The sequence below is a fragment of the Hyla sarda genome, unplaced genomic scaffold (assembly GCF_029499605.1).
Source record: "Hyla sarda isolate aHylSar1 unplaced genomic scaffold, aHylSar1.hap1 scaffold_651, whole genome shotgun sequence".
In the NCBI taxonomy this organism is placed as follows: Eukaryota; Metazoa; Chordata; class Amphibia; order Anura; family Hylidae; genus Hyla; species Hyla sarda.
This window is the reverse complement of record NW_026610666.1, coordinates 94227-107158: the sequence shown is the minus strand read 5'-3', so window position 1 is coordinate 107158 and position 12932 is coordinate 94227. Positions and strand designations below refer to the sequence as shown.

Here is a 12932-nt window from a genome sequence, read left to right as displayed (position 1 = left end):
CAAATATGTGTGACATTTCTGCGACTTTAGCTTCTAGAGCATTTTTACAACATTATACATAGGTGCTGAATACATAAAAAGCGACTGTTCAGCGACAGACAAGTCGCATCGGCTGAAAGTAGGCCAGAATGTCAGTCCATGTTGGAGCAGGTTTAGATACAGTCTAAAGTATAGATCTCAAAGTCTGTGCACAGAATTTAGCAAGGGCCTCGCACCTTCTGATGCATCAGGTAGGTGCACAATAGCATAGCCTAACCCTCTGTACTTTGGTCTATATTGATGCGGGACATAGACAGCCAGCTGATGACCAATCCATTAGTGCAATGGATGGCTGGAAGCATTTGTCTTTGCCTTTGCAATACCACAGAAGCAATGCATGGTCAATGTACAGCAATGACACACCTGTGTGAACAGCCAGGAGACCCCCCCCCCCCCCCATGTTATGTTACATAGTTATATAGTTAGTACGGTCGAAAAAAGACATATGTCCATCAAGTTCAACCAGGGAATTAAGGGGTAGGGGTGTGGCGCGATATTGGGGAAGGGATGAGATTTTATATTTCTTCATAAGCATTAATCTTATTTTGTCAATTAGGAACATTCAGCACCCACCCGCTATCAAGGCAGCTGCCTATCATGTCATGCCCTACCTGCACAGGTGTGCTGGCTACTCAAATGATCCAATTAAGGAGGCCATTTAGTCAGCAGCAGCAGAAGTCCTGTGCCTGGACGCTCCAACAGCAGCCAGACACAAGCAGAAGCAGAAGCAGCAGAAGCAGCAGCAGCACCACCTTTTGCTTTTTGGCTGCAGCAGCAGCAAGGCCCACAGGGCTGGCTAGCTGGCTAGCCAGCAAGCAGGTAGCAATGAAAGTAGGAATCTTTCTTTTTAACCCGGTAAGGGGGTGGTGCACTGTACCCGAAGATACTGCCATATCGGGTCAATGCATAGGGCGACGGAAGCAAGCTTCGAAATCGGCCCCCGTTCTCAAAAATCCATTTAATATATGGTCCCCAGATAGGGGACGTATCAGATATTAAACTGATAAGAACAGATACTACACTTGATCTTAGCCAAAAGGCCGAGAAGCGATAACCGTGAAAGGGGCGGGCCCAACAAGGTGCCCTTCATGGGCACTATCACTGCTTGCTGTCAGGGAGGCTGCCAGACAATTTTCCATGCACACTCTGGGCTGGGGGGCAGTCAACCACCAGTACACACAGCAGAACCTAAACCCATACCATTATTGCTAAGCAGCAAGACAGGGGCCCATTGCACTCCCACGGGGCCTTTTTAAATGCAATCCATAACCCGGATTTGCCAGGAACCCTTCTTACTCCTCCTACTTGCATGTGACACTGGGCTTAGGATCTGCATAGGAAACACACACACAAGCACACACCTACCTTTGTTGCCTGCAGATGCCTCCTTGGCTGTCCCCAAACGGTATCAAACCAACACCCACGGGAAGCTGTAAGCATAGAGGACATGCCTGCACCCCATTGGACTTACCTGTGTGGGTTAAACCCGGGTTATTTGACAACCTATGGCGGTGATGGTTCTGCTCAGGCAGAGCAGTGCTGATGCTCCTCATAAAGCTGTCGCTGCTGTGAAGGTTCTAGGTGACATCACAAATCCCTATGGTTACATACACAACAAAGCTGGGTTGTTGTTGTTTACACTCTGCAAGGCCTGTGGAAGTGAGTGACATCATAGCACTGTAGTTCTGAGGGTTCTAGATGGATGCAACAATCTCATGTTGCTTCTATGAAGGCCATAATAGACGACATCACCAAACAGCTCCATAGTCACATACACAGCAAAGGAGAGATGTTGTTTACACCTAGTGATGTCAGTGGTATTGAGTGACATCACAGCACAGTGCTAAGGCTCCTGGGCCTGGACACAGCAGTGGCTGCAATATCTCAACGGAGAATACGTTTATATATATGTGTGTGTGTGCGCGTATATATATATATATATATATATATATATATATATATATATATATTTCTCCGCCGAAATCACTTTTAAACCCATTTCCACCTTTTTTTCCCTTCTCTTCCTCTTACTTTTTTTTCACGTTTTTTTACGTTTTTCTCCTTTTCGCCTCTTTTCTGGGCGTATTATTCTTCTTTTTCTTCTTTTTTTTCGTCTAATGCATACCCCATCAGTGCAGCAATGCTTATTCAATACCGCCAGCAGATGGAGACACTGGGGGATAATTTTCTAAGGATTTATACAGATTTTTCCTGTCTGAATTTGTCGCACAGAAAGTTGCAGGCCAAATATGTGTGACATTTCTGCGACTTTAGCTTCTAGAGCATTTTTACAACATTATACATAGGTGCTGAATACATAAAAAGCGACTGTTCAGCGACAGACAAGTCGCATCGGCTGAAAGTAGGCCAGAATGTCAGTCCATGTTGGAGCAGGTTTAGATACAGTCTAAAGTATAGATCTCAAAGTCTGTGCACAGAATTTAGCAAGGGCCTCGCACCTTCTGATGCATCAGGTAGGTGCACAATAGCATAGCCTAACCCTCTGTACTTTGGTCTATATTGATGCGGGACATAGACAGCCAGCTGATGACCAATCCATTAGTGCAATGGATGGCCGGAAGCATTTGTCTTTGCCTTTGCAATACCACAGAAGCAATGCATGGTCAATGTACAGCAATGACACACCTGTGTGAACAGCCAGGAGACCCCCCCCCCCCCCCCCCCATGTTATGTTACATAGTTACATAGTTAGTACGGTCGAAAAAAGACATATGTCCATCAAGTTCAACCAGGGAATTAAGGGGTAGGGGTGTGGCGCGATATTGGGGAAGGGATGAGATTTTATATTTCTTCATAAGCATTAATCTTATTTTGTCAATTAGGAACATTCAGCACCCACCCGCTATCAAGGCAGCTGCCTATCATGTCATGCCCTACCTGCACAGGTGTGCTGGCTACTCAAATGATCCAATTAAGGAGGCCATTTAGTCAGCAGCAGCAGAAGTCCTGTGCCTGGACGCTCCAACAGCGGCCAGACACAAGCAGAAGCAGAAGCAGCAGAAGCAGCAGCAGCACCACCTTTTGTTTTTTGGCTGCAGCAGCAGCAAGGCCCACAGGGCTGGCTAGCTGGCTAGCCAGCAAGCAGGTAGCAATGAAAGTAGGAATCTTTCTTTTTAACCCTGTAAGGGGGTGGTGCACTGTACCCGAAGATACTGCCATATCGGGTCAATGCATAGGGCGACGGAAGCAAGCTTCGAAATCGGCCCCCGTTCTCAAAAATCCATTTAATATATGGTCCCCAGATAGGGGACGTATCAGATATTAAACTGATAAGAACAGATACTACACTTGATCTTAGCCAAAAGGCCGAGAAGCGATAACCGTGAAAGGGGCGGGCCCAACAAGGTGCCCTTCATGGGCACTATCACTGCTTGCTCTCAGGGAGGCTACCAGACAATTTTCCATGCACACTCTGGGCTGGGGGGCAGTCAACCACCAGTACACACAGCAGAACCTAAACCCATACCATTATTGCTAAGCAGCAAGACAGGGGCCCATTGCACTCCCACGGGGCCTTTTTAAATGCAATCCATAACCCGGATTTGCCAGGAACCCTTCTTACTCCTCCTACTTGCATGTGACACTGGGCTTAGGATCTGCATAGGAAACACACACACAAGCACACACCTACCTTTGTTGCCTGCAGATGCCTCCTTGGCTGTCCCCAAACGGTATCAAACCAACACCCACGGGAAGCTGTAAGCATAGAGGACATGCCTGCACCCCATTGGACTTACCTGTGTGGGTTAAACCCGGGTTATTTGACAACCTATGGCGGTGATGGTTCTGCTCAGGCAGAGCAGTGCTGATGCTCCTCATAAAGCTGTCGCTGCTGTGAAGGTTCTAGGTGACATCACAAATCCCTATGGTTACATACACAACAAAGCTGGGTTGTTGTTGTTTACAGTCTGCAAGGCCTGTGGAAGTGAGTGACATCATAGCACTGTAGTTCTGAGGGTTCTAGATGGATGCAACAATCTCCTGTTGCTTCTATGAAGGCCATAATAGACGACATCACCAAACAGCTCCATAGTCACATACACAGCAAAGGAGAGATGTTGTTTACACCTAGTGATGTCAGTGGTATTGAGTGACATCACAGCACAGTGCTAAGGCTCCTGGGCCTGGACACAGCAGCGGCTGCAATATCTCAACGGAGAATACGTTTATATATATGTGTGTGTGTGCGCGTATATATATATATATATATATATATATATATATATATATTTCTCCGCCGAAATCACTTTTAAACCCATTTCCACCTTTTTTTCCCTTCTCTTCCTCTTACTTTTTTTTCACGTTTTTTTACGTTTTTCTCCTTTTCGCCTCTTTTCTGGGCGTATTATTCTTCTTTTTCTTCTTTTTTTTCGTCTAATGCATACCCCATCAGTGCAGCAATGCTTATTCAATACCGCCAGCAGATGGAGACACTGGGGGATAATTTTCTAAGGATTTATACTGATTTTTCCTGTCTGAATTTGTCGCACAGAAAGTTGCAGGCCAAATATGTGTGACATTTCTGCGACTTTAGCTTCTAGAGCATTTTTACAACATTATACATAGGTGCTGAATACATAAAAAGCGACTGTTCAGCGACAGACAAGTCGCATCGGCTGAAAGTAGGCCAGAATGTCAGTCCATGTTGGAGCAGGTTTAGATACAGTCTAAAGTATAGATCTCAAAGTCTGTGCACAGAATTTAGCAAGGGCCTCGCACCTTCTGATGCATCAGGTAGGTGCACAATAGCATAGCCTAACCCTCTGTACTTTGGTCTATATTGATGCGGGACATAGACAGCCAGCTGATGACCAATCCATTAGTGCAATGGATGGCTGGAAGCATTTGTCTTTGCCTTTGCAATACCACAGAAGCAATGCATGGTCAATGTACAGCAATGACACACCTGTGTGAACAGCCAGGAGACCCCCCCCCCCCCCCCCATGTTATGTTACATAGTTACATAGTTAGTACGGTCGAAAAAAGACATATGTCCATCAAGTTCAACCAGGGAATTAAGGGGTAGGGGTGTGGCGCGATATTGGGGAAGGGATGAGATTTTATATTTCTTCATAAGCATTAATCTTATTTTGTCAATTAGGAACATTCAGCACCCACCCGCTATCAAGGCAGCTGCCTATCATGTCATGCCCTACCTGCACAGGTGTGCTGGCTACTCAAATGATCCAATTAAGGAGGCCATTTAGTCAGCAGCAGCAGAAGTCCTGTGCCTGGACGCTCCAACAGCGGCCAGACACAAGCAGAAGCAGAAGCAGCAGAAGCAGCAGCAGCACCACCTTTTGTTTTTTGGCTGCAGCAGCAGCAAGGCCCACAGGGCTGGCTAGCTGGCTAGCCAGCAAGCAGGTAGCAATGAAAGTAGGAATCTTTCTTTTTAACCCTGTAAGGGGGTGGTGCACTGTACCCGAAGATACTGCCATATCGGGTCAATGCATAGGGCGACGGAAGCAAGCTTCGAAATCGGCCCCCGTTCTCAAAAATCCATTTAATATATGGTCCCCAGAAAGGGGACGTATCAGATATTAAACTGATAAGAACAGATACTACACTTGATCTTAGCCAAAAGGCCGAGAAGCGATAACCGTGAAAGGGGCGGGCCCAACAAGGTGCCCTTCATGGGCACTATCACTGCTTGCTGTCAGGGAGGCTGCCAGACAATTTTCCATGCACACTCTGGGCTGGGGGGCAGTCAACCACCAGTACACACAGCAGAACCTAAACCCATACCATTATTGCTAAGCAGCAAGACAGGGGCCCATTGCACTCCCACGGGGCCTTTTTAAATGCAATCCATAACCCGGATTTGCCAGGAACCCTTCTTACTCCTCCTACTTGCATGTGACACTGGGCTTAGGATCTGCATAGGAAACACACACACAAGCACACACCTACCTTTGTTGCCTGCAGATGCCTCCTTGGCTGTCCCCAAACGGTATCAAACCAACACCCACGGGAAGCTGTAAGCATAGAGGACATGCCTGCACCCCATTGGACTTACCTGTGTGGGTTAAACCCGGGTTATTTGACAACCTATGGCGGTGATGGTTCTGCTCAGGCAGAGCAGTGCTGATGCTCCTCATAAAGCTGTCGCTGCTGTGAAGGTTCTAGGTGACATCACAAATCCCTATGGTTACATACACAACAAAGCTGGGTTGTTGTTGTTTACACTCTGCAAGGCCTGTGGAAGTGAGTGACATCATAGCACTGTAGTTCTGAGGGTTCTAGATGGATGCAACAATCTCCTGTTGCTTCTATGAAGGCCATAATAGACGACATCACCAAACAGCTCCATAGTCACATACACAGCAAAGGAGAGATGTTGTTTACACCTAGTGATGTCAGTGGTATTGAGTGACATCACAGCACAGTGCTAAGGCTCCTGGGCCTGGACACAGCAGCGGCTGCAATATCTCAACGGAGAATACGTTTATATATATGTGTGTGTGTGCGCGTATATATATATATATATATATATATATATATATATATATATATATTTCTCCGCCGAAATCACTTTTAAACCCATTTCCACCTTTTTTTCCCTTCTCTTCCTCTTACTTTTTTTTCACGTTTTTTTACGTTTTTCTCCTTTTCGCCTCTTTTCTGGGCGTATTATTCTTCTTTTTCTTCTTTTTTTTCGTCTAATGCATACCCCATCAGTGCAGCAATGCTTATTCAATACCGCCAGCAGATGGAGACACTGGGGGATAATTTTCTAAGGATTTATACTGATTTTTCCTGTCTGAATTTGTCGCACAGAAAGTTGCAGGCCAAATATGTGTGACATTTCTGCGACTTTAGCTTCTAGAGCATTTTTACAACATTATACATAGGTGCTGAATACATAAAAAGCGACTGTTCAGCGACAGACAAGTCGCATCGGCTGAAAGTAGGCCAGAATGTCAGTCCATGTTGGAGCAGGTTTAGATACAGTCTAAAGTATAGATCTCAAAGTCTGTGCACAGAATTTAGCAAGGGCCTCGCACCTTCTGATGCATCAGGTAGGTGCACAATAGCATAGCCTAACCCTCTGTACTTTGGTCTATATTGATGCGGGACATAGACAGCCAGCTGATGACCAATCCATTAGTGCAATGGATGGCTGGAAGCATTTGTCTTTGCCTTTGCAATACCACAGAAGCAATGCATGGTCAATGTACAGCAATGACACACCTGTGTGAACAGCCAGGAGACCCCCCCCCTCCCCCCCCCATGTTATGTTACATAGTTACATAGTTAGTACGGTCGAAAAAAGACATATGTCCATCAAGTTCAACCAGGGAATTAAGGGGTAGGGGTGTGGCGCGATATTGGGGAAGGGATGAGATTTTATATTTCTTCATAAGCATTAATCTTATTTTGTCAATTAGGAACATTCAGCACCCACCCGCTATCAAGGCAGCTGCCTATCATGTCATGCCCTACCTGCACAGGTGTGCTGGCTACTCAAATGATCCAATTAAGGAGGCCATTTAGTCAGCAGCAGCAGAAGTCCTGTGCCTGGATGCTCCAACAGCGGCCAGACACAAGCAGAAGCAGAAGCAGCAGAAGCAGCAGCAGCACCACCTTTTGTTTTTTGGCTGCAGCAGCAGCAAGGCCCACAGGGCTGGCTAGCTGGCTAGCCAGCAAGCAGGTAGCAATGAAAGTAGGAATCTTTCTTTTTAACCCTGTAAGGGGGTGGTGCACTGTACCCGAAGATACTGCCATATCGGGTCAATGCATAGGGCGACGGAAGCAAGCTTCGAAATCGGCCCCCGTTCTCAAAAATCCATTTAATATATGGTCCCCAGATAGGGGACGTATCAGATATTAAACTGATAAGAACAGATACTACACTTGATCTTAGCCAAAAGGCCGAGAAGCGATAACCGTGAAAGGGGCGGGCCCAACAAGGTGCCCTTCATGGGCACTATCACTGCTTGCTGTCAGGGAGGCTGCCAGACAATTTTCCATGCACACTCTGGGCTGGGGGGCAGTCAACCACCAGTACACACAGCAGAACCTAAACCCATACCATTATTGCTAAGCAGCAAGACAGGGGCCCATTGCACTCCCACGGGGCCTTTTTAAATGCAATCCATAACCCGGATTTGCCAGGAACCCTTCTTACTCCTCCTACTTGCATGTGACACTGGGCTTAGGATCTGCATAGGAAACACACACACAAGCACACACCTACCTTTGTTGCCTGCAGATGCCTCCTTGGCTGTCCCCAAACGGTATCAAACCAACACCCACGGGAAGCTGTAAGCATAGAGGACATGCCTGCACCCCATTGGACTTACCTGTGTGGGTTAAACCCGGGTTATTTGACAACCTATGGCGGTGATGGTTCTGCTCAGGCAGAGCAGTGCTGATGCTCCTCATAAAGCTGTCGCTGCTGTGAAGGTTCTAGGTGACATCACAAATCCCTATGGTTACATACACAACAAAGCTGGGTTGTTGTTGTTTACAGTCTGCAAGGCCTGTGGAAGTGAGTGACATCATAGCACTGTAGTTCTGAGGGTTCTAGATGGATGCAACAATCTCCTGTTGCTTCTATGAAGGCCATAATAGACGACATCACCAAACAGCTCCATAGTCACATACACAGCAAAGGAGAGATGTTGTTTACACCTAGTGATGTCAGTGGTATTGAGTGACATCACAGCACAGTGCTAAGGCTCCTGGGCCTGGACACAGCAGCGGCTGCAATATCTCAACGGAGAATACGTTTATATATATGTGTGTGTGTGTGCGTATATATATATATATATATATATATATATATATATATATATATATTTCTCCGCCGAAATCACTTTTAAACCCATTTCCACCTTTTTTTCCCTTCTCTTCCTCTTACTTTTTTTTCACGTTTTTTTACGTTTTTCTCCTTTTCGCCTCTTTTCTGGGCGTATTATTCTTCTTTTTCTTCTTTTTTTTCGTCTAATGCATACCCCATCAGTGCAGCAATGCTTATTCAATACCGCCAGCAGATGGAGACACTGGGGGATAATTTTCTAAGGATTTATACTGATTTTTCCTGTCTGAATTTGTCGCACAGAAAGTTGCAGGCCAAATATGTGTGACATTTCTGCGACTTTAGCTTCTAGAGCATTTTTACAACATTATACATAGGTGCTGAATACATAAAAAGCGACTGTTCAGCGACAGACAAGTCGCATCGGCTGAAAGTAGGCCAGAATGTCAGTCCATGTTGGAGCAGGTTTAGATACAGTCTAAAGTATAGATCTCAAAGTCTGTGCACAGAATTTAGCAAGGGCCTCGCACCTTCTGATGCATCAGGTAGGTGCACAATAGCATAGCCTAACCCTCTGTACTTTGGTCTATATTGATGCGGGACATAGACAGCCAGCTGATGACCAATCCATTAGTGCAATGGATGGCTGGAAGCATTTGTCTTTGCCTTTGCAATACCACAGAAGCAATGCATGGTCAATGTACAGCAATGACACACCTGTGTGAACAGCCAGGAGACCCCCCCCCCCCATGTTATGTTACATAGTTACATAGTTAGTACGGTCGAAAAAAGACATATGTCCATCAAGTTCAACCAGGGAATTAAGGGGTAGGGGTGTGGCGCGATATTGGGGAAGGGATGAGATTTTATATTTCTTCATAAGCATTAATCTTATTTTGTCAATTAGGAACATTCAGCACCCACCCGCTATCAAGGCAGCTGCCTATCATGTCATGCCCTACCTGCACAGGTGTGCTGGCTACTCAAATGATCCAATTAAGGAGGCCATTTAGTCAGCAGCAGCAGAAGTCCTGTGCCTGGACGCTCCAACAGCGGCCAGACACAAGCAGAAGCAGAAGCAGCAGAAGCAGCAGCAGCACCACCTTTTGTTTTTTGGCTGCAGCAGCAGCAAGGCCCACAGAGCTGGCTAGCTGGCTAGCCAGCAAGCTGGTAGCAATGAAAGTAGGAATCTTTCTTTTTAACCCTGTAAGGGGGTGGTGCACTGTACCCGAAGATACTGCCATATCGGGTCAATGCATAGGGCGACGGAAGCAAGCTTCGAAATCGGCCCCCGTTCTCAAAAATCCATTTAATATATGGTCCCCAGATAGGGGACGTATCAGATATTAAACTGATAAGAACAGATACTACACTTGATCTTAGCCAAAAGGCCGAGAAGCGATAACCGTGAAAGGGGCGGGCCCAACAAGGTGCCCTTCATGGGCACTATCACTGCTTGCTGTCAGGGAGGCTGCCAGACAATTTTCCATGCACACTCTGGGCTGGGGGGCAGTCAACCACCAGTACACACAGCAGAACCTAAACCCATACCATTATTGCTAAGCAGCAAGACAGGGGCCCATTGCACTCCCACGGGGCCTTTTTAAATGCAATCCATAACCCGGATTTGCCAGGAACCCTTCTTACTCCTCCTACTTGCATGTGACACTGGGCTTAGGATCTGCATAGGAAACACACACACAAGCACACACCTACCTTTGTTGCCTGCAGATGCCTCCTTGGCTGTCCCCAAACGGTATCAAACCAACACCCACGGGAAGCTGTAAGCATAGAGGACATGCCTGCACCCCATTGGACTTACCTGTGTGGGTTAAACCCGGGTTATTTGACAACCTATGGCGGTGATGGTTCTGCTCAGGCAGAGCAGTGCTGATGCTCCTCATAAAGCTGTCGCTGCTGTGAAGGTTCTAGGTGACATCACAATTCCCTATGGTTACATACACAACAAAGCTGGGTTGTTGTTGTTTACACTCTGCAAGGCCTGTGGAAGTGAGTGACATCATAGCACTGTAGTTCTGAGGGTTCTAGATGGATGCAACAATCTCCTGTTGCTTCTATGAAGGCCATAATAGACGACATCACCAAACAGCTCCATAGTCACATACACAGCAAAGGAGAGATGTTGTTTACACCTAGTGATGTCAGTGGTATTGAGTGACATCACAGCACAGTGCTAAGGCTCCTGGGCCTGGACACAGCAGCGGCTGCAATATCTCAACGGAGAATACGTTTATATATATATGTGTGTGTGTGCGCGTATATATATATATATATATATATATATATATATATATATATATATATATATATATTCTCCGCCGAAATCACTTTTAAACCCATTTCCACCTTTTTTTCCCTTCTCTTCCTCTTACTTTTTTTTCACGTTTTTTAACGTTTTTCTCCTTTTCGCCTCTTTTCTGGGCGTATTATTCTTCTTTTTCTTCTTTTTTTTCGTCTAATGCATACCCCATCAGTGCAGCAATGCTTATTCAATACCGCCAGCAGATGGAGACACTGGGGGATAATTTTCTAAGGATTTATACTGATTTTTCCTGTCTGAATTTGTCGCACAGAAAGTTGCAGGCCAAATATGTGTGACATTTCTGCGACTTTAGCTTCTAGAGCATTTTTACAACATTATACATAGGTGCTGAATACATAAAAAGCGACTGTTCAGCGACAGACAAGTCGCATCGGCTGAAAGTAGGCCAGAATGTCAGTCCATGTTGGAGCAGGTTTAGATACAGTCTAAAGTATAGATCTCAAAGTCTGTGCACAGAATTTAGCAAGGGCCTCGCACCTTCTGATGCATCAGGTAGGTGCACAATAGCATAGCCTAACCCTCTGTACTTTGGTCTATATTGATGCGGGACATAGACAGCCAGCTGATGACCAATCCATTAGTGCAATGGATGGCTGGAAGCATTTGTCTTTGCCTTTGCAATACCACAGAAGCAATGCATGGTCAATGTACAGCAATGACACACCTGTGTGAACAGCCAGGAGACCCCCCCCCCCCCCCCATGTTATGTTACATAGTTACATAGTTAGTACGGTCGAAAAAAGACATATGTCCATCAAGTTCAACCAGGGAATTAAGGGGTAGGGGTGTGGCGCGATATTGGGGAAGGGATGAGATTTTATATTTCTTCATAAGCATTAATCTTATTTTGTCAATTAGGAACATTCAGCACCCACCCGCTATCAAGGCAGCTGCCTATCATGTCATGCCCTACCTGCACAGGTGTGCTGGCTACTCAAATGATCCAATTAAGGAGGCCATTTAGTCAGCAGCAGCAGAAGTCCTGTGCCTGGACGCTCCAACAGCGGCCAGACACAAGCAGAAGCAGAAGCAGCAGAAGCAGCAGCAGCACCACCTTTTGTTTTTTGGCTGCAGCAGCAGCAAGGCCCACAGGGCTGGCTAGCTGGCTAGCCAGCAAGCAGGTAGCAATGAAAGTAGGAATCTTTCTTTTTAACCCTGTAAGGGGGTGGTGCACTGTACCCGAAGATACTGCCATATCGGGTCAATGCATAGGGCGACGGAAGCAAGCTTCGAAATCGGCCCCCGTTCTCAAAAATCCATTTAATATATGGTCCCCAGATAGGGGACGTATCAGATATTAAACTGATAAGAACAGATACTACACTTGATCTTAGCCAAAAGGCCGAGAAGCGATAACCGTGAAAGGGGCGGGCCCAACAAGGTGCCCTTCATGGGCACTATCACTGCTTGCTGTCAGGGAGGCTGCCAGACAATTTTCCATGCACACTCTGGGCTGGGGGGCAGTCAACCACCAGTACACACAGCAGAACCTAAACCCATACCATTATTGCTAAGCAGCAAGACAGGGGCCCATTGCACTCCCACGGGGCCTTTTTAAATGCAATCCATAACCCGGATTTGCCAGGAACCCTTCTTACTCCTCCTACTTGCATGTGACACTGGGCTTAGGATCTGCATAGGAAACACACACACAAGCACACACCTACCTTTGTTGCCTGCAGATGCCTCCTTGGCTGTCCCCAAACGGTATCAAACCAACACCCACGGGAAGCTGTAAGCATAGAGGACATGCCTGCACCCCATTGG

General features: G+C 46.3%; 6 non-coding genes across 6 annotated transcripts; all 6 read right to left on the bottom strand.

Annotated features, from left to right (window-relative positions):
* Window positions 1-900: 900 nt before the first annotated feature.
* On the bottom strand, window positions 901-1091 carry LOC130342516 (U2 spliceosomal RNA). Its single transcript, XR_008882142.1, has one exon. It is a non-coding gene; the product is annotated as a U2 spliceosomal RNA (small nuclear RNA).
* A 2096-nt stretch (window positions 1092-3187) lies between these two features.
* LOC130342515 (U2 spliceosomal RNA) lies at window positions 3188-3378 on the bottom strand. The gene has a single exon (XR_008882141.1). It is a non-coding gene; the product is annotated as a U2 spliceosomal RNA (small nuclear RNA).
* Window positions 3379-5466: 2088 nt separating this feature from the next.
* LOC130342528 (U2 spliceosomal RNA) lies at window positions 5467-5657 on the bottom strand. Its single transcript, XR_008882153.1, has one exon. It is a non-coding gene; the product is annotated as a U2 spliceosomal RNA (small nuclear RNA).
* Window positions 5658-7753: 2096 nt separating this feature from the next.
* On the bottom strand, window positions 7754-7944 carry LOC130342512 (U2 spliceosomal RNA). Its single transcript, XR_008882139.1, has one exon. It is a non-coding gene; the product is annotated as a U2 spliceosomal RNA (small nuclear RNA).
* Window positions 7945-10033: 2089 nt separating this feature from the next.
* On the bottom strand, window positions 10034-10224 carry LOC130342511 (U2 spliceosomal RNA). The gene has a single exon (XR_008882138.1). It is a non-coding gene; the product is annotated as a U2 spliceosomal RNA (small nuclear RNA).
* A 2104-nt stretch (window positions 10225-12328) lies between these two features.
* On the bottom strand, window positions 12329-12519 carry LOC130342510 (U2 spliceosomal RNA). The gene has a single exon (XR_008882137.1). It is a non-coding gene; the product is annotated as a U2 spliceosomal RNA (small nuclear RNA).
* Between the last annotated feature and the right edge of the window lie 413 nt (window positions 12520-12932).